Source organism: Sorex fumeus, unplaced genomic scaffold (assembly GCF_029834395.1).
Source record: "Sorex fumeus unplaced genomic scaffold, SorFum_2.1 ptg000038l, whole genome shotgun sequence".
Classification (NCBI taxonomy): domain Eukaryota; kingdom Metazoa; phylum Chordata; class Mammalia; order Eulipotyphla; family Soricidae; genus Sorex; species Sorex fumeus.
Genome location: NW_026606095.1, coordinates 8,937,868 through 8,963,857, shown reverse-complemented (window position 1 = coordinate 8,963,857; position 25,990 = coordinate 8,937,868).

Sequence of the window (25,990 nt, the reverse complement as noted above, 5' to 3'; positions counted from 1 at the left end):
CTTACCTGTTCTCTACATGAAGGACCAAACTATTACATCCACAAATGATGCAATTTTGACTGCTGTTACTGTGAACTAATTACACTTCATCCTATGAGGCAAAACTCTAGTAAAAACAATCATTTCAGTTTTCCCTGCCACAGAGGCGGGGTGGGGTGGGGGCTGGGGATGGAGTGGGGGTGTGAGAGGGCTACTGGGATCATTGGTGATGAGAATGGGCACTGGTGGAGGGATGGGTACTGGATCATTGTATAACTGACACCCAAGCATGAAAGTTTGTAAGTCTACAACTATACCTCATGGTGTTTCACTAATAATAATAATTAAAAAAAAACTAAAACTAAAAAAATCATTTCGAAGTGGGCTGGGGCGATAGCACAGTGGTAGGGTGTTTGCCTTGCAAGCAGCTAATATGGCTGACCCGAGTTTGGTTACTCTGCCCCTTTCAGAGAGCCTGGCAAACTACCGAGAGGATCTCACCTGCATGGCAAAGCCTGGAAAGCTACCCGTGATGTATTTGATATGTCAAACACTGTAAAAATTGTCAAAATGGAGACGTTACTGGGCCTGCTGGAGAAAATCGATGAACAACAGGAGGACAGTGACAGTGATAGAGACATTCTGAAGTTAACTTTGTGGAACCATGCTCCAACCCCAAAAGAAACTGCAGCAGCGCCAATATAGAGGTTTATAGGATGTAAAACTAAGATTTATTCTGTTAGTTTCTTCATGTCAATTAGCTGTCACTGCACAGGTAACTTTATTCATTGTATTTATCTGGGTCATATGGGATGAGCATGTAAATATAATTTCATATGAGCATTTTTAACTTATTACTCATTTTTTATGAAAGTATTATTAGAGAAGGGACTCTGATTGTCAGTGCCAGGTTGTCACAATAAAACTGTCAAAAGAGCAAGGCAATAATAGAAAATGAATGAATGAATGAATGAATGAATTATTGAATGAACAAATGAAAAAAAGCAGATCTAAAATTCACGTATGTGAAGTTTTGAGTTTTGGGGCTAAAACTTTTGTTAAGTTATTCAAATTCTTTGAATTCCAACTTTTTTTTTTTTTTTTTTTTGCTTTTTGGGTCACAATGGCAATGCACAGGGGTCACTCCTGGCTTTGCGCTCAGGGATTACTCTTGGTGGTGATTAAGGGACAGTATGGGATGCTGGGAATTGAACCCGGGTGCAAAGCAAAAGCCCTACCCACTGTATACTGTTGCTCCAGCCCCAAATCCCATTTTCTTTATATAAAATATTTCCCTCATTTGTTCTTATTGTTTGTTGAGGTTATGTACATAAAATTTATATTAGCCTTTTAGTAAGTGAAATAAGTCATTTTATTGCTTTAAAATTTTATATATCTGAGAGGTGACATTAATACATTTTCAGGAGGTAGTGATTGATAATGAAGATCTGGTGATGGGAATAGAAGCTATGTTAAGAGATTTGGATTCCCCGGGTTTCTCTTGCTTATGCCAATGTTACTCTGGTTCATCTAGGCTATAATACAATATATAATGTATAGGAGGGAATAAAAGAACCTCACTGTCAAAAAGTTATGTAGCTTTGCTCAAAAAGTTATGTAGCTATTTGAGGCTGAACAAGAAAATTCTTCTGGAGTCACTCAGAAGACTTCATAATGCAAAAGTGACCACCTACACATTGGGGGAGAATGCTAGGCAAAGCCAGCATAACTTGATTTTTTCGTCAATGTTCTATGACCTCCGGAAATGTTCTAGAAAAAAAACAATCAGAGATGCTCAGATATTATTGATGGTAGTATAAATTAGAGTGTGGATGTTATAGGTCCTCTTGGTAGGTGAATTTAATTTTTAGAATTTTAATTTGATTCACCCAGGCCAGTTTTTTCACTTCTACTTTAGGGAAATACAGACATATGTGAACACAGAACCATGAAAAAATACATTTATTTCCCTGTTTGTAATATTTAAAATATTCACCATTTGAAGAATATATATATACATATCTATATATCCTTATCTACAGACAAGATATGTATACAAACATATATACATATGTCTACATAGTATGGTATATACATGAAAGTAGTATATATATATTTTAAAAACTATGTAACAGTTTAAAGAAATAGAGGTATCATTTGCATATTCATATGAGAAAAACTGACTATACTCAAAAATCTCTCTTAGATGGTTCAGAGACCTTAAAGTGCATTTAAGCAATGACATTTCTAGAAGACATGTTAGATAATATCTACATGACCTTGAAGTAGGCAAAGATTTCTTTGACAAAAATATTCTTATTAAAATGCTAAGAAAAACATTGTAATCATTAAACCATAATTAAGAGAATAAGAATATATGGTAAATCAAAGAGAGGAAGAATATATTTACATATGGATCTAAAAATGACTCACATAAAATGTGTGACAATATCCTAGAAATTAAGGACTTGATAGTTTTTTTAAATATTATGAAAAAATCAGGAAAAAGAGACTTTTAATGTATTATTTCAAAGGTCCAATATTAAAAAGTAAAGTATAAAATAATTATAATAAATCTTTAGAGTAATAAAAATTAAAAGTACATAAAATATTATTACATTGTTAGCAGGAAGACCACATTTTATAAAAAAATTTGAAATATGAGCTTATTTAGATCTGGGGCCTAAGGACACCTTTACAAAATGTGCTTACATGTCAATATAAATAAATATTACAGCAAATAGCAAAGTGAAAAAGACTACAACTCACAATAATATGGTTAAGTTGAAAAAGTAATGCCGAAAAAAATAAATTTAGATAGCAAGTGTACATGTCTGATGAGTCCATGTTCTTAAAAAGGCAGAATAAACTATAATTGTTTAGTTTAAATAGTAGCTTACTTTTTAGTATATTACCTAACAGAAACACAATATGATCATCGGGAATGTTGGTTAACATATAACCATTTATTCCTTTGATGGACTATTTTCACATATATTTTCAGATATAAAAGTATTCTATTGCAGTTTTTAATTTTTTAATTTTCAATATTTATTTTATAATTTGTATAATAGAATGAGTTTATATGTTTATAAATTTACATAAAATATTTCCAATAAATATTTCAAGGTAAAAAGTTAAATTGCAATGTAGTATCTACAATGGATATAAATTTATGTAATCTCAGTTGAAAAAAGGTGAAACACTCTATGTTTTTATTTGTATACCTAATTTTTGTGCAATTTAAAACAGATATTTTACTCAATAATTCCAGAGGTTCTCAGCCATATCTAAATCACCTTTTTTAAAAATGCTATTTTAGTCTAATGAAGTTTTGTGGGACAATTTTCTCCATGTCTTTTTTACCCTAAAAAGATTACTTGGCCATGGCTGGAGCAATAGCACAGCGGGTAGGGCATTTGGTTTGTACAACTGGCCTGGATTCGATTCCTAGCATCTCGTATAGTCCCTCTGAGAAACACAAGGAGTAATTTCTGAGTGCATGAGCCAGGAGTAACCCCTTGGTTTGTGGGGTGTAAACATAAAAGAAAAAAATTACTTGGCCTATGATTTTTGAGTTTATAAAGTTAACTGCTCTTTTTTTATAAACATTACAGGAAATAACATATATGTGTATATGTACTCCTAAAGTTTTATATTATATACACATATACATATATATGTATAAACATATGTGCACACTCATACACACACATATATTCCTAAACTAAAAGCTTTGCTTTTACTACCGTTGACTGAAATATTAGTGGATGGTCCTAGATGCAAATTCTATAGCTATGTCCAATCAATGCGAATACTAAAATAAATGGAATGACAATGATCAGTGTTTCTAGAGTAATGGTGTGATTTATAGTGGAAAATGCAAAATTTTCATTTTATATCTTTGCTACAACAAATCAAATGATTCATCACTAATTTTGTACTTGGCTTAATCCTGATTTTGGAAGCTTGAATAATGAGAAATATCAAATATGTTTGCTCCTATAAAGGGAATAATAATTTAATTGAAAAGAAAATTTTGCTAAATATCATTGGGGAAATTAAATCATGATCAGAAGGATAATCTGTCAAAAATCATAGGCTAAATTTTAATCCAATCTAGGAAACTTTTTACAAATAATACACTTGTTGGTTTGGGTATTTGTGGAGTTTTACCACAAGAAAGCTAATTAGATTAGCGTCCTGGCCTCTGTTCAGCAGACAATGGCAAAGAATGAGAGAGATAGACTGTGACTCATCCAGCTCATCCAGGTTGAAGGTCATCATGACAGCCTTGAACACAAGAGATAAATCAGCTGTAAGGGATGAACAATCAGCAAACACCTTTAAAGTGCAGTATTAAATGCATGGTAATTTCCCATTCTTTTCTTGCCTGGGTGCATCTTTACAGCCATTATGTCCAAATTAAAACTAAACTTGTTTTCCCAAAGGTGGAAAATTTTCTACATTATAGATATTTATTTGCTCGAGCGGGCCCAGTAACTATATTATGGCATGGCTTCAGGCAGCAGAGATATACAGCAATTAGACTTCTTGCCCTGCATGAGGCCAACTCAGGTTCTGTCCTCAGCTTTCTATTTGGTCCCCTGGGCACAACCAGGGGTAATATGTCTGAGCACAGAGCCAGGAGTAACCTCTGGGCATACCAGGATGTGACTCACCAAACAAAAAAAATCACAAGGCTGGTAAATCAATATGGAATTGCGTAGATCACAGAAGTGGTAGGAAAGTTGTTCTATTGCAGTTTGATACTTTGAAGGAACTATTGTAAATAATTTAAAATTATGTCAAGACAACGCAAAAACATAGACATATTTGACTATGTCAAATTAAAATGCTTCTGAACAATAAAAAATTAAAATAAAATAAAAAATACAGGCTACTGAACGTAAAAATAGTTAGCATGCAATACATTAAATAAAGTGCTGATACCCATGTTTTATAAAGAAATAATAAAGGTCAACAATAAGAACAACAAATCTTACAACTCTCACCCATAGGGAGAACATATGAACAGACACTTTCTTAGAGAAAATATAGAGCTGTCTAACAGGCATATGAAAAAGTGGTGACTGTCATTTATGCTTACAGAAATTCTTGTCAAAACACTAAGATATCATCTTACATAACAGCAATAATAGCATCTATCAAAAGTCTGGAAATAAAGTATTCTTGGTGATGCATTCATTTCATTAAGTTCTTGTACTATATCCCTCCATTCTCTTTTCACCTGTACAGTCTCATTTGACAGATCTGCTGTGAATCTCATAAGATTTCCTTTGAATATGTTTCTTTTTTGATCTATACATAGCTTTGGGGACAGGCAGCAACTTAGGGAATTCAAAGCCTTGAAACCAGTCTTGCAAGAAGCATTAAAGAAGTTTCTTTAAGAGGCAAGACAAAATCCTTCGCATGAATGGACCACAAAGTTGTAGTATATATGCACAATGGAATATTATATAGCTATAAGAAGGAATGAAACTGACTAGTTTACCATGAGACAGTTGGAAGCGGAGGGTATCATGCTTCATGATGAGTGAAGTGAGTCAGATGGAATAGGACACGTAGACTATTCTTGCTCATAGTAGAACTTTCAGAATCACAGTAAGGAAAGAACAAATGGTCCAAGACAACAGAAATGGAAAGATGATCCTTGAAACTGAATTTGTAAATGGATGGGCATTGGAAGGGAATGCCTGGTGGGATTCTGGTGGAGAGAGGTGTATTTTGGTGGTCGGTGCAGTGACTTACAGATGAAAGTACTATTTACAGGTTTGTAAATAACAATACCTCAATAGAGACTGTAATGGAAAGAAAGACAGGAAGGAAGGAAGGAAGGAAGGAAGGAAGGAAGGAAGGAAGGAAGGAAGGAAGGAAGGAAGGAAGGAAGGGGAAGGGAAGGGAAGGGAAGGGAAGGAAGGAGGGAGGGAAGGAGGGAGGGAGAGAGGGAGGGAGGGAGGGAAGGAGGGAGGGGGTGAGGGAGGGAGGAAAGAAGGAAGGAAGGAAGGGAAGGAGGAAGCGAAGAAAGAAAGAGAGAGAAAGAAAGAAAGAAAGAAAGAAAGAAAGAAAGAAAGAAAGAAAGAAAGAAAGAAAGAGAGGGAGAGAGGGAGGGAGGGAGGGAGGGGGGGACGCAGGGAGGGAGGGAGGGAAGGAAGAAGGGAAGGAGGAAGCGAAGAAAGAAGAGAGAGAGAAAAAAAGAAAGAGAGAGAGGAAGGAAGGAAGGAAGGAAGGAAGGAAGGAAGGAAGGAAGGAAGGAAGGGAAGGAAGGAAGGGGAGGGAAGGAAGGAAGAAAGAAGAGCAAGACATTTAAGGTTAATAGCAATGCCATATGTTAAAGAAAATAACTGTAAATTAGATATATATTTCTTAAACATATACATAAGCTACATTTAAACACATTTATTTATTAAATATAAAGGGAACTATTTTATATACATTTTCAAAGTATTCTTGCATGATTTGTCATTAAGATCTTCCTTGCTGAATCTATATTAAATTGTGTTTGTATATTTTTAGAAAAATATGTTTTGCTTTTACTGGTATAAGCTGGAATCAGCAATTGCTGGTATCATTATTACTGGCCGTTATTGTTATCAGCAACAAAGTTAAATTGCATACTTTGTTTATTTAAAATGATTACTCATATAAACCTAAAAATAGTCAAAGAAAAAATAGTAGTAATTGTATTTTTTTGAAAATCATGTTGAAATTAACACATGGTAAAAATGATGGTGAAACAAATTTCATATTTAATACCAGCTATTAAGATGTTGTGAAATCCTAAAAAAAAAATCCGTCATGACAACTTAATTTTGTTCAAAACTTAAAAAGACGCTTTGGATATTGGCCCATCCCAAGTTTCAAAACACTTTTAAATTCTCAAATTCTGATTTATGACCAGTAATAGGTTTTCACTGAGTGAAATGCACTTTATTTCTGATTAAGATGAATAAGATGATAATAAAAATAATATTGATATATTCTCAAATGTAAGTTGACCATACTAAGATAATTAGAAAACAGAAGCAAAATTTTAAATGCAATTTAATCTGAAACCAATTTCATAGCATTTCTTTGTCTTCTGAATTCTTTCTTCTGTCCAGCTCTGTAAAATTATTTTTTAAAATTTGAATTTTCCTATAAACTAATGTAAGCTTTTTGTCTAATTTTCACTGAAAGTAATGTATTATTGACAATATTGACATTTTAATGCAGATAAACATACATTTTATATTGTCAAAGGACATGTAATTTATATCAGATGAGATTCATGCTTTCTCTAAAATTTCTTCTTTGCCTACTAATTCTGAACATATAAAGCCAAATGTGGAACTATTAATGAAATATGTTAATGTCATCAATGTCATTCTCTTTAAGTTTTCCTCCTTATTTTATGTCAATTTATTGACATTATCTAGTATTCTTGTTTTGAAGACTTTCATCAGTGTTAAATTAAAATTAGATGTGACAGGCATTAACTCACTTCTATTAGCAAATATAGATGAAGTGTGAACAAATTTGAGCCAGATAGCTATAAGTGGATTTATTAGCTGGTGAAAATAACTATATTTTATTTTATTGCTAGCAATGATAAAAGGAAAAGAAAGTTTTGTTCACAGCCCAAGCAATAGAATAATCTCCAAAGATTTGATCTCCGAAAATGAAGTCCATCCACCCACATCTTTGCAGTCTTCACTTAAAGCTGTACAGACAGATGAGCATCAAACTTCCTTTCAAATGTCTCCATTGAAATAAAGATCTTGCCATCATTTACTTTCAACTCTTATGTGTTTCCTCAGTGGTTTTCCCACTGAGACACCCTCCATGAAGCTGTCTGATTTCTTCATTCTTGCCAATTTTCTCTCTTAGACTTCTGTCTAAGCAGACTGTGTTTTCCAAGATCAGTACTGATTCAGCCTGTTATTTCTGCTTTATGCTTCTAAGCACCAAGGGCTATGATTTTAGCACATGGTACATTAGTGTTCTAAACACCATTGAGAAGAAAACAAGGCCACAAAGGGTGAAGGCATTAATGAAAAAATTGAGTATTTTAGTAAGAAGTCCAGGGCATTAAAATTCAGTATTCAGGATAATATGTCACTTCGCTAATTATAGCAAGCCTTTCCAGAATGGATTCTTTTTCTTAAAGTTTCAAAGACAGGTATCATTTCTATTCATGCAAAACTTTTAGAAAGCAAAAATATGGAAATGCTTTCTACTAATTTAAATGGTAAAAGAAGAAGGCAAAAGACTGGAATCATTGCCATGTTCAGCCCTAAAACAGAAGATCCTCTGTTTGGGCAACAGTGATGTGGATATAGCCAAGAGACTGTTTTGGCACACAAAAAGGAACATATCAGCCTTGCCAGAGCCAGTTACATTCCATTGCCTTTAGTTTCCTGGCTGTGTAGATCTGTTCTTGGGGGAGGGGAAGAGGAAAGAAAGAGGCAGAATCTGGCAGCCACTTCTCTTCATCTCTACAATGTCCTTTTTAGTATCTAAATAAGAATATGTTCATTTTTTTCATCGCCATTTTGCAGTTCTAACTATTGGGAATATCAACATTGTGATAGTTACCACAATATTGCTAAAGACAGCTAGTGCTCTGCGTATCTAAAGTCAAGGAAAGAAAGATATAATTTTATGAAACTTTGATCGCTTGGAGGTTTCAGTTTTAGTTAAAATTCTAACTTTCAATTGCTGTGTAATTAAAAAAATGCGATCATTACAATAATGTATTACCTACTATAATTCTGTGAATTGACTCTGCTCAACCAGGCCATTATTACTATTGGTCCTTCTATGTGGTTGAAGGGTCAACTATGTCACATAAAAATTATATATGAATGTAATTTTTTTCAAATACTCTGATTTTCTCAGCATGCAGCTATATTTTAATAAATAGTAAAATCCCAAGAAAGAGAAAATTCTCATTACCTTAAGGTCTGGTCCCCCAAACTGGCATCATAGGTATCTTTCTGGTAGTAGAGATAGTACATAAATAAGATTGATATTATTGGATTTATTAATATAGAATTATTCTTTCCATGTTTGGAACACAATTTTTAGAGTGACATTACTTTAGCACTGGACAATCCATTTTTGCTTTAAGATGAGAAAGGACATTTTATGGAGATATGTAGAGTAGGTGGGAATCCATTAAATATATTAAATTTTTCCTAATACTATTCTTTTTTATGACATTTAAGTCAGTAGTAAATTGTGTTTCAGGTTGACTTTGATTCATAAAAGGTACAAGGCTCTTTCAGGGTAACTACTCAATGATTTCCCACAAGCAGCACAAAGCAAAAATTTCAAGATCTATTTGCCAATTTCCACTGGTATCGGAAGTCCAAAACATCTGGAAAATCTGTTCATACTCTCAAAATGGAACAATCATCATAGTCAATTATTCTGAAATATTAAGTGGGTTTTATCTTGTTCCACTTAGATGACTCAAGATAGATAAAATTAGCTCATGGATGTTGATAAGGAGGGAAATAAAAATATAATTCTACCCCTAATATAATTAGGAGTTAAAGTATGCAAATATATAGTGTACCTTGAAGGTCTTAATAGATGAGAATTTTAAAGGGAAATAATAGACTACAACTACAATGATGAACATTCAATTATTTATATTTCATGTCACTAATATGTACTTTGGAAACAAGTATACATAGAACCATCTACAGTAAGAACAAGCAAGATTTCCTTAAATATGTTTGTGGGAAATAGCACTAATCACTTTTGCCTCACTTTGCCGCTATTTGAAAGTGCATATTGATTAAATAGTCCTAGTTTGAAGATTCAAATTTATATATCTCTATTTATTTTTATTTACAATTCCTTTACATGTGAACGGGACCAATTAAAAATACAGGCAAAAAACTGCCCCAAACCACCCACAATATCTAACGCAATCAATGGAATAATTTAAGAACAATAAAAATTACAAGACTGAGTCAAACAGTATTTAATTGTATGAAAATCTACTTGTTTCATAGAGTATGTAATAAGAATAAGGACAATTTAATTAGTTCTTAGCATCTAAAAGTTAAAAGTTGTATCTTAAGGTTCATCTATATTCATTTTGCTATAATATCAGTTTCATATTGCTTTTGGTCGAGCTATGCTATATGTGTTCTATTTTTTTCCAACTGGATAATGTCATTCATCTGACTAATAATGACAAATAGATTTTACTTCATGTGACAATTCTAATCAATTGATAGTGACTACTTGGAGCATTGTTTTTTTTTTTTTTTGAACAGTTCTGAGGCTATGTCTGGATGCAATAGAACAAAATGTTCTTTAAACCAAGGACATGGTTTAGGAGGTTGAATTACTAAGTGAAAGGTATTAGTCATTCTGTCATTGTCTACTAATTTCTATGGACAGGGATTTTTCCCTTTGTTTCAAAATCCCATTTGTGGGTCAAGTTAAATGAGAATTCAATTAATGCATAAATACATGAATTAATAAAAGAGAATGTCTCCTCTTTGAAAATATATATGTAATAGACATATTTTAAAATACATGGAAAGTATCATGTTAAGTGAAATGACTCAGAAAGAAAGGGATAGACATAGAAAGATTGCATTCATCTGGGGATCAGAAAGTAACAAAATAGGAGACTAACACCCAAGAATGGCCGAGATTAGTACCAGGAATTTTACTCCATGGCTTGGAGGCCAACCACACATGCTAGGGGAAAAGGCAGCTCAGATAGAGAAGGGAGCACCAAATAAAGGGTGTTGGGAGGATCCTCCCAGGATGGGAGATGCATGCTGAAAGTAGACTATAGACCAAACATGATTGCAACTCAGTGCCTCTTTTGCAAACCACAGCACCCAATAAAAGAGAGAGAACAAAAGGGAATGCCCTGCCACAGAGGCAGGGTGGGATGGGGGTGATGGGAGGGTGGGAGGGATACTGGGATCCGTGGTGGTGCGAAATGGGCACTGGTGAAGGGATGGGTGTTTGATCATTGTATAATTGAAACCCAAGCATAAAAATGTGTAAGTCTGCAACTGTAACTCATGATGTCTCACTATTAAAAATTCTTTTAATAAAAAAAATACAAAGTGGATGAACAGGTAAGGAAAGATGATCCAAAAGGAAAGATGCAACATGGATTGCATCTATATATGTGTTTTTTTATTAACTTTAGTAAATTTTATTAGGTAAGTGTCAAAAAATATTTATTATATACTTCTTATTGCTTGCTAGATTTTATTAGCCAAAGATCTGTTTCTTTAGCTATCAAGGAACTCAGTTGAGTGATATAGTCTCATAAAGTCATCAAATTTAATTTTAAGGTGTATAATAAGTATAAAAAATTTTAATTGTAAGTTAAATATTGATTATCAATATTTTGCTACATAGCTCTTTAATAAACCCAAAACTCCATCTTCTAATAGTCTGAATTTTTAGAATAAAACATGTTATATATGCTTTTCCAGTCATATCAAATCTGTTTAATGACACACTGTCAAAACAATTTCATCTAAAATAATGAATCATTTCCCTGTCCTGTTAAAAATCTTCTCACTACATCGTAAAGACCTCAGAATCAATCCTGTGGTTTCTAGAATAACATAAAATCCTGAGAAATATCTATATTGTTTTTCTAAAAGATTGAACCAGTTGTTGTTCCCAGCAGTAGTGGATCAAGTTGCTTTTCTTCCGTATCAAAGCAAATGTTTGTTTTGGTTATTTAGATATGTATCAGTCTTGCTGGGATGAGGTAACATCTCAATGCATTTCCCTGATGATAGAACATAGGTAGAGTGTTTACTAACTTGGGTTCAATCCCAACATCTCAGGTGGTCTCCTGAGCACCACCAGGAGTGATCTCTGAGTACAGAGCCAGGAATAATCCCTTAATACAGCTGGATGAGGCTCCAAAACAAAAATAAGTAGTAAATAAAATTTTTATTTTAAGAATTCTATTTCCCAAGAATTGCTTTAGCTATTCGTGGGGGCTTATTGTTCCATATAAATTTCAGGAGTTTGCTCCATTTCTTTGAAGAATGTCATGGGTATCCTTATAGGGATCACATTGAATTTGTACAGTGCATTGGGAAGTATTGCCATTTTGACAATGTTGGTTCTCCCCATCCATGAGCAGGGGATATTTTTCCATTTTCTCGTGTCTTCTTTTATTGCAGCACTCTTTACAATAGCCAGAATCTGGAAAAAACCTGAGTGCCCGAGAACAGATGACTGGTTAAAGAAACTTTGGTACATTTACAAAATGGAGTACTATGTAGCTGTTAGAAAAGATGAAGTCATGAAATTTACATAAAAGTGGTACTACATGGAAAGTATCATGTTAAGTGAAATGAGTCAGAAAGAGCAGGATAGACACAGAAAGATTGCACTCATCTGGGGCACATAAAGCAACAAAATGGGAGACTAAGACCTAGGAGTGGCTGAGATTAGTACCAGGAATTTTGCTCCATGACTTGGAGGCCAGCCACACGTGCTAGGGGAAAAGGGAGCTCAGATAGAGAAGAGAGCACCAAATAAAGGGTGTTGGGAGGATCCTCCCAGGATGGGAGAAGCATGCTGAAAGTAGACTATAGACCAAACCTGATTGCCACTCAATGCCTCTCTTGCAAAACACAGGACCCAAAAGAAGAGAGAGAAAAGGGGGAATGCCCTGCCACAGAGGCAGGGTGGGATGGGGGGGAGTGGGAGGTGGGAGGGATGCTGGGAACCATGGTGGTGGAGGATGGATGCTGGTGGAGGGATGGGTACTTGATCATTGTATGACTGAAACCCAAGCACAAAAATTTGTAAGTCTATAACTGTACCTCATAGTGTTTCACTAATAAAAAAATTTAAAAAAAGTTCTATGTACTTCCTGTGGAAATAAGGTTATTATATATGTTGTATGTATATATGTATATATATATAATAATGTTCAGCATTGCAGTGTTTCTACTGTATAATTCTTTTCATGTGTTATAGTATCTATTATCATCATGGTTATTACTGATTATAGTAGTACAATCCATAAAAACTTAAATCAAAAAGTATCATAGAGTTTCTATTAAGTTTCCCCCAAATTTTACTGAATATAACCAATGATTTCATATTCATCAGACTCCTATAGATTAGCATTAGCTTTTTATCTAGAAAAAAATACAACATTTGCAAGTAGGCTTACTTTGGTTTTATAAAGGCCAAACTATTATTTTAAAAGAAGACTAAGGGAGTTGCAGGTGTCATTTGCTTTTAACCAACAGATCAGTAGTGATGATAACACAGCATTATTTACATTTAATTTCAAATAGATTCTGCTTAGCACTGTCAAGATCAAAGGCAAGCAAGACTCTTTTTTTCACCATTTTTCATTCTTACCTTACAGGCATCAAAATGGAAATTCTTTCTTGTTATAAGGAGATAATGTTACTATGGTTATAATGGTAAAGAAGGTTTATCTACATAATTGGAAGCATGATTATCTATTATAGCTAATGGTTTCAGGGACAATTGACATGAAAATACTAAACTTTAATTTTTTCTCTCTTTTCCTCACTATTTCTTCCATTTCTTTGTAAAGAGATCCATATACAGAATAGCAAAAGTCAATCTTAAATATGACTAGGCATAACAAGGTTAGAAAATGTATGTATTTTTATATCACCTATATATGCATCTAACATGATACTGACCATATACTGATTTTTTTCTATAAGGTGTTGGGTAAGATGGACAAAGTTAAGAAGATTAATTCATAAATTATATGCTTATGATCTTCTCTGTCTTCATTTTGAGGATGTATTTTAGTCACAAAAAAATCCTATGACAAAAACTTACAGTAATTTTTCTAGAAATTTAATGTAAATAAAATTATTGATCCTAATAATGTAGTATTAAACTTTTAATAAAATGTTATCATTAATTATCTCTATGAAAGTAATAAATAAAAACATGCTTTTTTTATTATGCCATATCTAGATTTAGTGACCTAATCTTCTCCCAATGTATCCTCATTTATTAGACAACCTAATTCTTTTGGATCTCTTATTTTTCTCAAAATAATTTAAAAGCAGTTCTTTTAAATTTGATATACATCTCAATTTTCTTTCCACAATTCATATTCCATTAAAGATTTGTGATTCTGTAAAACAAATTGATATTCTATTTGAACTGAAAGCAGTGCTCTTTTGACATATATCGCATTAAAAAATCTAAGGATATATTATTCAATTCAAATAATCTCTGATTAAAAGACATAATTTTACATAAGAGTTGAGAAAACTCATAAATGTATAATGAGAAAAAAATTACTTTTTAAGCAGTTTAGTAAATTAGGAGTCTGTGTGTCCTGAGTAATCAGTTTTTGCTTTTGTTCTTACAGTGAGAATATCTTTCTAACTACCTACGGTGGGCCTGAAGAAGTGTAAGGAAAATGGATACACGTCTAGTTCTAAGTCACAAAAATTGAGTCTTAACTTTTTACCACTGATTTATTGCTACAAAATTTGTATTTTTAATTTACAAAATTACTAGTTATATTTAATAATTAGAACTCCTAGAGACAATACGCAAAAACATAATTCAAGAAAACTTCAGAAGAATACAAATCCTATTAAGTGAGAAGGAAAACTTTTTGTAAAGGAGTACTTTCAGCAGACTGTAGGAATGACGCTTCCATATTTCAATTAAAAATAGTGGATGGGGCCAAAGTGACCATTAAGAAAGAATTTATCGTTCTCTCCAATATTACAGCAAATATGTATCAATTTGTATTAATCTTCACAGAAACTGACCATAAATGCCCAAGAGATGAAACCAATGAGCAGAACACAGATGACATGGGAACATAGAGAAAAATCAAGTACACGACATCATGGTGGGGTAACAAGCTTTGGTTGCTAAGTTGCAGAATCTTTTCCCTGCAGAAAAGGTTTGTGCCCCAAACTCCATGCTTGAAACTCACAATCCTATACTTACTTCATTGGAAGACAAAAAAAAAATCATAATGACTGGCAGGTTACATCTTATGAATTCCCAAAACTTTGCCGATAGCAATGCTGAACAATCACCCTCTTTCTAATAACAAATCCTGAGGACATAGCCCCATGTGGACTTGACCCATCTCTAGAAAGAGCTGAAGTACCTGGTGATCAAAAGACGATTATCAAGAGCATTCGCTCACAGCAGCGTAAAACCAGCCACCACAAACCACATTTTACTGCTAGCAAGAAAACTGCATCCTTCCAGGGAATAAGCAAAACTATAGTCAGCCTGCAACGGAAACCCAAAATCTGCTGAGTTCACTCGCTGCCTCTGTACACCTCCGGCGTGTTGGCTGTTCTCAGGTGGAAGAATGAGCCCAAATTCTTCTATAGCTTCTTGTTGCATGAGCTCCCGCGTATTACTGAGGTCGGCCTGACTGTGCAAACTTCATGGCTGTTGGATCCGGGTTACTTTACACCCCTTGTCATCGTGTAGCTCTTTTTGAACGTATTGTGCAGCTGTTTTGCAGGGGACCCATTACTAGCTAGCTCTTAAATGGTGCAAGGGTATGGCCAGGCAGATATTGTTTATTTGGATTTCTGGTTGCCTGACGCAGTCGCAGTGCCCAGGATTTCTCAATCTCAGAATCCCAAGCAAATTTGGGCAACTGCAAGTGCTTATTCCTTGGTCACTACTCAGGTCCACTTAAATATAGGTTCCAGGGTCACTCAAATCCTTGTGAAACCCCAGAGTACTGAGGAATCAAGGAACTTGTCTGTACTGATAGATCAAAATTACAGCCTCGGGAGAAATTCAACTACAAGAAATATGCAAGTGATCTGAATTAAAATTTAAAGGACGAGTACACGATTGAAAAGTTGGAAATTGAAGTTAAAGGTCTGTGCTGTGTAATTGTTATTTCATTCAAGAATGGATCGTATCCTAATCACTCTTGTGAATAATTTTGAATTGTTTCTTAGATATTTTATGTTTCATATTCTGAGTCTGGATTGTAATTTATTACTCAGAAAGCAAGTTGCTTTTTTGTTGTTTTTCAACATAGACTACCACTCCAAAACTCCCATCTGAATATCAGCTAAAATTTTGATTTTGTTTTCTTTTTGGTTTTGAGCCACAGTCTCAGGGCTCAGAGCTTACTCCAGCCTCTGTGCTCAGGGATCACTCCTATTAATGCTTGATGCACAATATGTTGTACAGGTATCGATCCCGGGTTCATCAAGTTCAACGTAAGGGTCATACCTGCTGTCCTATGGCTTCAGGCTCTGGCAGACCAAATTCGGATCAAATGCTAAGTTATTTTATTAGAATGCTTTAATCTGTAAATATGCAATTTTGGGTTCGGTAAAATGGAATCTTTAGAGATATTTTGCATTCAAAATTTGTTATAACCTTTTAACCACTTTGCCTCCTAGTATTCTAATTAGTGAAGAACTACAATAAATTTTCAGTTCTTCTACTTGTCTCTAACTCTCATTTGATGTTTAATGTCCAGGAAGATATTCAATTTTTCATTGAACTTTTAGTCAGATTATGTACTGAATATGTTCTGCCCCCAAGTCAGAAAATGTAAAATGGAAAGCCCTAATCTATTACACCTTCTCTTCTGATTTTTAACATCCTTTGAATTCTTTCTCTATTTCTATACACTCTAGTGATCAGAGAGTTGGAGTTCCTGTTTCCATTATTTTTTACATTTTATAACTTACAATTCTATAAGAGTGCTAGTTCAACACAAATTTATGTTTCTATAGATATGTTTTTACTTAATTTACTTATCTCAAGGACTATCAAAATCTGACGACTATCTACCTTCAAATTCATATCTTATTTTTCACATTTGCTCATAATCAACAAAACACACTTGCCTAACATAAATATTCTAACCTAACTGCTCTTTGGAATATGTTATGATTTTTTTTCAGTCTAAGATTTCTCATTCTATTTGCTTATGTGTGTGCTCATTTTCATTAAATTATTTTACAAGGGTTACCTTGCCAGGTGCGTGAGAGGCTGGAGCAATAGCACTAGGGGTAGAGTGTTTGCCTTGCATGCTGCCTACCCAGATTCAATTCCTTTGTCCCTCTCGGAGAGTCCAGCAAGCTACCGGGAGTATCCCGCCCACACAATAGAGCCTGGCAAGCTCCCCATGGTGTATTCAATATGCCAAAAACAGTAACAGCAAGCCTCACAATGGAGACATTACTGGTACCTGCTCAATCAAATTGATGAACAATGGAAGGACAGTGTTACAGTGCTTCAGTGCTACCTGGTCAGGTGTGTAGGACTGTAAGCATCCTTAGAATGATGATCCCATCAAATAACAATGCAAATTCATAACAAAGTCTGGAAAAGTACTAGGTTAAAAATCTTCCCTGGCCTACATATAAATATGAGACTGTGTAATCAAAATCCACTTAAATCTCCAGTAAGTTGTGCTAACTTTTCCAAGTTAGTTATTTTTTTTTTCTTAAGTGAATGATTTAGGAGTAAAAATTCAAAAACTTAGCTGTGAATTCAAAGAAACACCCACCCTTCTCTATTCCAATATTCCCCACATACCATAGTTTAAATTAATCTTGAAACTCAATCTGTCCTGTTTAGTCACCTCCTCAATAATCATGCATATTTTTCCACCATCTGCAATATAAAATCCATATATCCTAACCTATCGTTTTATTGCTTTTTATAATGTATTGTGCCAGCTGCATTTTTTATGAACACCTAATTTCCAGAAAATATCAGAACTTGTGACTTGCCCAAATGAACCCCATATTTTATAGTTGTTGAATCTGTTCATGTTTTATTTCTTTTACTAAGCTCATGATTCTTTTTGACTCTCTTTAGCAAAAGTTTACCCATCTTTTATCATAATGTAACTTCAAGGGTAAATTCAATTCAATTACCAATTTGAAAAATAAAGTGATTCAAAATAACTATCTAGAAAATATTTGTAAAAGTCATCTGAGATACTTATTCTCATAATTCTGTTTGCGCTTTGCTATAATTCAAGAAGAAATGCTTCCAACCACAGCCCTAATTATTATACCATTGAAGTCAGTCTTACATTGTAAGATAGTACCAAGTTACATATCTAGTAAAGATCAGAAATTGGATTCAAAATAATTTAGATAAACCAAAGTTCTGAGAACTTGTAATGACAGAAGGTAATTTTTTTATAAAGCTAACTATATGTTGGGCACCTGTTTCTTTCTAAATCTCTTTATTTTTCTGTCATATCTAATTTTCTTCTCATTACAATATTCTCCTTCTTGACTTCCATAGGATTGTTACCTTTTCTCATCCCCCAGTTTCTGTAATGTCCTAACCCAGGACTCTATTTTTATATACTCTCTTTAATAGTCTAAAATATTATTATATATGCTTAAAACACCAAGATTTACATACCCAACTCTAATCTCTTTGCTGAGACTTCAGACTAAAATATTCAACCACATGCTCAGACCCTCCATTTGGATGTCTATTTTAAATTTAAAACATTCAAAAGAGAACCTTTTTTTTCCCTTATCAAACACATATTTGTATCTTCTCCTTTTTTGTATCATCAAATCGCATACCATCCACCTCTTGGTTCAAACCAAAATGGAGCAGTGATCCTTGCTTCCTTGCTTCCCCACTTTATATTTATAATTAATAAGTTCTCTTTATGCCTTTCAAAATGTCTCTATTTCTTACCACCAACACTTCTACAATGATTATTTAAATCAACAAAAATATTGCCTCAAATGTGGAAGAGTCTCTAAGTTGACCTCTTCTTCCTAACCTACTGTGGTAATGCAGTTTCCATTTTCAACTGCAACTCTACTCTCTACAGTCTCTGTATTATTCTAAAACTTCAAGGTTGACCGAAATGAACTGTATCACCAGGTTCCCTTCCACTCTGGATTGTATTTGTCTTTGTCCACTGGGTAGGTGAGGAGGACATCAACAAGAATTAGAAACTGGTAGAAATGTGCAGAGAGAGTTAAACCCAGGTTCTTCCATATCTCAGTCTGTCTAATTCCTGAATTAAACTTCCATTTATTTGTTAATCATACACTCTTCTTCATCTCTTATATCATGATGAGGGGGATGGTTACTTTGCACACCATAGTACTGGGTTCAGGTTTTGGTAAAACATGATCCCTTGATCACGTTTGAAGTTGGATTCACCCAACATCTAATTTTTCATTCTGTTGTTAGGCATTAAAAGATAATTTTTTGTTTCATCTTCATGAGCAGACATTTGAATAAGTTCTCTCCAAACTAGCCAATTCCAGTGTCATGTTTGTGCACAAGATTTCAAGTGATACATCATCTTTGGTTTATTTTATATAAATTAACAGTAATTATCCACGATAAACTAACTGAAACCTGAAACAATCTCAAAGTTCTACACTGGCATTTTAATACATTTAGATTAAGATTTAATTTATATAATAAGGGCCTCATGGTTATGGAGGGCCTTGAAAAAGTTAGTTTTGTGGTTGGAGAGACTGCATCCTGAGTAAGGTGCCCTACTAGCGTTCCATCTCAGCAACCCATATATACCCCTGAGCCCTGCCAGGAGTGATCCCTCAAGGGCAGAGCCAGGATATGCCCCAGCAATACAAGTATAACCCAGAAGTTGAAAGCAAAACAAACAAAAAGAATTGACTTTGCTCACATCTCTGGATTTATATCCAACTTTTCTTCTTTTCACTCATTTTGTTCCTGTTTTCCTAACTTTCAATTTTCTCTGCAAACAAGCCTACAAGTAAATACCATGCTGAATTGTTTTCTATTTCTAGTTCTATTCAGATTTATTACATTTTCTACTCTATCTGAAATTTTCCTCACCCAGAGTTTGTCATTATTTACTTCCTCATTTATTTCATCTATCATTTAAGAAGACCTCTGATTCATTAAGAATCAATGTCTTTAATCTGTATTCAGTGTTTTAATCATTCCCTGACTTTATTTTTCTATGATCTATTTCTATCAAAAACTGTATTTAGATTTACTTTATATTCATCATTAGCTACACAATAATAGTAGAAGATATTAACATCCACTGTCCCCATTGGGCAGAAATAAATAAGAATAAAATAGCCTTAAATGAAAGTTGTACATCTAGGATTAACATATCTAAAGAAGGGTCTCTATCTCAAGAGCTGAATAGACATTCTTCCACGAATATGAGGACAAAAAAATAAGCATCAATAAAAAATGATATTGAAACTGTATTTGTATCTTTTCTGATCACACTGTTTTGATTGTAGAGTGTAACCATGAGAGTCAAGCTGACAATAACTTAGACACAGAGACTATGGGAAATAATATTGAACAAATATTGAATAAAGTAGGAAATTATGTAAAAGAATTACAAAAAATAATGGGAAGGAAGGCACAAACTATAAGGGAGTTAGGGACAAAACAAAAGCATTAACAAGAGTGTGTTTCTCATAGCAATACCAACTTATGTTAGGAAAAAAAAGGAAATGCCAAAATAAATAATCCAGCCGTACATTTTCTGGAAGTAGAAAAAGAACAAATGAAAACCAAGTAAAATGAAAGAAACACTACAAATAAGAATAGAAATACAAAAATAAAACAGAAACCAAAAATACAATACAAAAAATCAATGAAATCAGCACCTGGTTCATTTAAAGAATAAATAGGATTGAAAAGTACTTAGCTAAAAATACAAATAAACACACACACACACACACAAACATGCAGAGAGAGAGAGAGAGAGGGAGAGAGAGAGAGAGAGGGAGAGGGAGAGAGAGAGAAAATCCAAATAAATAGGATGAGAAATAAAGGATAAAAGTTATAACAGATGCCACACAAAGCGATTGTAAGAGAATATTATAAACAATTTTGTCACTAAATATTTGAGAGCATCAAAAGACAAATGCATTTTATTATCAAACAACTTCCTTATACTGAATCAAAAGGAAATAGAAAATATGACCAGGTCAATTATTGGAAACAAGATTGAAAGAGTTATGAAAGTTTTCAGAAAAACAAGTCTAAATTCATGGTTTTGCTAATGAGTTTTACTGGAACTTCCTACAAAAGGATTTATTATATATTATTCTTCAGCTCTTTTAGAAAGTTGAAGAAAGAGGAATTTTTTGAACAATCTCCATGCTGGCAAGAGTTTTATTATAAAATGAATTACAGGCCAATATCGATAATAAACTAAGATGCGAAGATTCTCAACAAAATTTCATTAAAATGAATTCTGTATTTTTTAAAAAGATCATCTACATCATGACCAAATGGGAGATCTTTCAGGTACACAAGAATGATTCAGTTCATGCAAATGAATGTTTAATTAACTGAATGATTGAAAGATAAAAATTATAGCTTCAGACTTGGTCATTTATTTCAACAATAGAGCACTTCTCTTATGTGTATGATGCCCTGAGTTCAATTCCTAGCACTATGAACATTAAAATAATATGGTCAGACAAGGAGATGCAATGAAAAGTTTACATAATATTCAATATCCATTTATGACAAGAAAGTCTCAAAAGGTTGTAGTGATTTACAGGGGTAAAGAGCATGCAATGAGGGACTGGAGTGATAGCACAGCAGGTAGGGCTTTTGCCTTGCACGTGGCTGACCCAGGTTCGATTCCCAGCATCCCATATGGTCCCCTGAGCACTGCCAGGAATAATTCCTGAGTGTAGAGCCAGGAGTAAACCCTGTAAATTGCCGGGTGTCACCCAAAAAGGAAAAATAAAAAGAGAATGCAATGAATGTGGCTAACTTGTTATACCGGTGGAAATTCCCATGTGGTCTCTTGAACTCTGCTGCAAGGAATCCCTGAGCAGAGAATCAGGACTAAGCCCAAAAAAAGCATGTCTGGCACAACAAACAAGCAAAGAAACCCACTCTTAATGAAAATGGAAACAGAAGAAGTTTATTAAGTATAGTAAAGGTTGGAGCGATAGCACAGCGGGTAGGGCGTTTGCCTTACACGCGGCCAACATGGCCGACCCGAGTTTGATTCCTCCGCCCCTCTCGGAGAGCCCGGCAAGCTACCGAGAGTATTCGATATGCCAGACACAGTAACAACAAAGTCTCCAATGGAGACGTTACTGGGCCCGCTCGAGCAAATAGTAAAGGTTATATTTTTAAAAATATAAAAATGAGGGGGTAGGGTTGTTTCCAGAGCTAACAGAGTACTCATCTACAAAAGGCTGAAAACTTTTCTCTTAAGATAGAGCTAAAAAATAAGGATGTCTGTTCTAAGATCAGCCACAAGATAAGTATATTCACTTTCGCCACTATTATTCAACATAGTCCTGAAAATTCTAGGCCCGGAAATTGGGCAAGACAGTAAAGTTAAAAGATTTCTCAATGGAAAAGAAGTCAAAAAGGTAATCATCATGTTCAGATAATATGGATAAATCTTAAATGCTCTTTCAAAACCTTTTAAAGACACTTAATATCTTAAAGAGAAAGGCTACAAACTCAATACACATAAATTTATCCTGCATTTATTTAAAAAAATAAAATAGGGAACTAAAAAAATGTACAGCAGGTTAAGTGCTTGTCTTGCACTGGTTCGATCACCAGTACTCAATATATTCCCTGAGCCCACTAGGAGTGATCCCTCAGCTCAGAACTGAAAATGAGGTCTGACCATTTCTGGGAGTACCCAAAAACCAAATAAATAAATAAAACAGATTAAACTATTTTCAAATTTATAATTGCATTAACATGGCTTGCATTCCTTGGTAGCCAGAGGGATGGCTCAAGAGGGAGAAGTCCCTGAAACTACTGGATGCCTGGGTATGAAAGAGAATTCCAAGCACCAGCAGTGCCTGAATATCAACATGGTGACTCTCTACTGGGCTGGAGCTATAGCACAGTGGTAGGGCATTTGCCTTACACGCAGCCAACATGGTTGACCTGAGTTCGATTCCTCCGCCCCTCTCAGAGAGCCCAGCAAGCTACTGAAAGTATCTCACCCGCGTGGCAAAGCCTGGCAAGCTGCCCGTGACATATTTGATATACCAAACACAGTAAGAAGTGTCACAATGGAGATGTTACTGGGCCCACTCGAGCAAATTGATGAACAACAGGAGGACAGTGACAGTGACAGTGACCCTGTACTAAATTTTATTTTTGAGTAATTAAGCTCCTAGCTATCAAAAATATAAGTTACAAATAAAATTAATGAAGAAAGTACAAGAAAATGGACAAATATTTCATTCTCACATCATGAAAGACTTAATATTATTCAAATGACTACAAAACATTATATAAGTTTTATGTAATTATATCAAAATTCCAATGGCATTCTTCAAGAACATAGCATAAATACTTCTAAAATTTACAGGAAATCACATAATCCCTGAGATAGCCCAGTCAGCCCTGAGGACAAAAGGGGATCAGATAGCACAGGGGTAGGGCATTTGCCTTGCACGCAGCCAACATGGCCGACCCGAGTTCGATTCCTCTGCCCCTCTCGGAGAGCCCAGCAAGCTACCGAGAGTATCTTGCGTGCACGGCAGAGCCTGGCAAGCTCCCCGTGACGTATTCGATATGCCAGACACAGTAACAACAAAGTCTCCAATGGAGACGTTACTGGGCCCGCTCGAGCAAATCTACGATCAATGGGAGGGCCTTTACCTTTTTTTTTAACTGGAGCGATAGCACAGCGGGTAGGGCGTCTGCCTTGCACGCAGCCAACATGGCCGACCCGAGTTCGATTCCTCTGCCCCTCTCAGAGAGCCCTGCAAGCTACTGAGAGTATTCGATATGCCAGACACAGTAACAACAAAGTCTCCAATGGAGACATTACCGGGCCCGCTTGAGCAAATCGATGATCAACGGGAGGGCCTTTACTTTATTTACTTTACTTTAAAGTATAATATAAACTTTTAGCATTCAATAATTTTTGATTTTGGAATATAATCAGAAATAGACTTATTGATTAGAGCCTAGAGATCAGAAAGATAACTTTTAGTTTATTAATTTATGTTAATAAATAATTTATGTTAGAAAAGCTAACAACATAAAGTGGATGAAGGAAAGCTTCTTTAACAAATATTTCTGGCAAAATTGGTTAGCCACATAAAAAAGAATGAAAATGGATTATAATCATTTACCACCAGAAGATCGTATTCCTCCTCAATGTTGTCAACAACAGAATCTTTCCATATTGCCACAATAGTGCCAAAGAGCTCCTAGTTGGTGGTTGTTCTGGGAGTTCTCTTTTTGAACTTTGCAGCCCTTTCTCTCCGCTCCGTGAAGTAGAATTTTGCAGAAAGGAGATGGTGGTCTGATCCCATTTGGAATTTTGGGATAACAGTGACATTGGTCAGGCAAAACCATGGATTGAATACGATGTGGTCAATTTCATTGTGGATCCGTCCACCGGGAGACCCTCATGTCCAGCGTTTAGATTTGGCCTTCTGAAATTTTGAGTTATCATGGATGGTTTTGGTTGACATAATGAACTCAGACAGTCTCTCACCCTGTTCATTTCGTTCTATGCCATGGGTCCCGATGTGGAGTTCTTTGACTGATCTTCTCTGTCCAATCTTAGCATTAAAATCTTATAGAAAGTGTGGTTTTCTTTATATAATTTCCCCAGCTCCATGTAGAACTTCTCAGTTTCTCCTTCATCATAATCTGATGTTGCTGCATAGACAATGAAGATAGAAACTGCCAGCAGTGAGCCACATCTATTCAAGTGGAATCGTCCAATTCAGGTTGTTAGGCATTGGAATGAATCAATGCTCATGGTCAAGTTTGCGTTGACAAGGACACTGTCACCACCAATGCCTCTTTTGTTGCATGTTCCCAGGAACAGTTCTTCTCCAGTGTTGAAAATGGTGTGATGCTATTGATGCCTTCTCGTCTCGGTCAGACCAATGATGCCATACTTGATCTTTTGCACTTGTACCACCAGGTCCTTGATGGATGCAACTGATGCCAGCATACGTGCATTGAAAGTACAGTCATTTTTGTCTTTCTTTGTTTTGGCAGTCTAGTTCTGCCTTGAGATTTTATCAGGTTCTCCTCCCTCATCCTTCTTGACGCTGCTGTACTGGTTGCTCTTTCAGGGTCAGGGGAATGAGACCCATTGTATTTTCTGCTTATGGCATATCAAATATGCCAGGCTCTGCTGTGTGGGTGGGATATTCTTGTTAGCTTGCCAGGCTCTCCAAGAGGGATAGATGTTTTGAGCGCGGCCTTTAATTGCCCTTGCAGGTGTTCCCATGGTTCAAACAATATTTGAACCCTATCAAATATGGTGTCAAGGTAGTGGAGATCTGTTGATGAGGTATTTATCTGATACTGGTAGGGTGGGTCTTCTGTGTGTAATCCCTGAGTCATGTACATTGACGGAAACGGGGCAGATAGGGTAGGTCTTCTGGTTTTAATCCCTTGTTTGCTGGAGATTGGTGGAGCAGGCAGAGGATCTCTGTTCCCAGGTCCATGTAGCCTGGAGCCCAAGGTCACAGAGTTCCACTTACGTGGGTCTGTGGGGCTTCACTTGTGCATGACTCTCAGCCCAAGCATCCGGAAGAGTCCTGGAGCATGATGGTGGCTGGGTAGTGGAGGTAGTGGAGGAACAAATGGTAAAATAATGAAATATTTTATCATTAAATGTCTTTACCAAATATAATTGAAAGTTGTTAACCTGCATACCGAGCTATTGAACTTTCCTATTTACTTAATAGTTTAAAATTTAAAAAACAAGTTTAAAAATTCTATTATTTAAAATTTTCTACTCCATGTTCAGTAGAGCAATTTATATTCAGTAGAGAAATTTATTACAAAAACAAAATCACAAATCACAAATCATCCTGTTAGTCGTTGATTGTCTCAAGCAGACCCCAGTAACGTCTCCTTCATCCTAGCCCTGAGATTATATTCAAGGCTCTTTAGGAGAATGAGACCCATCATTGTTACTGGTATTTGGCATATTGGGTACGCCACAGGGAGTTTGCCATACTCTGCCATGTGGGCAGGCTACATTCGGTAG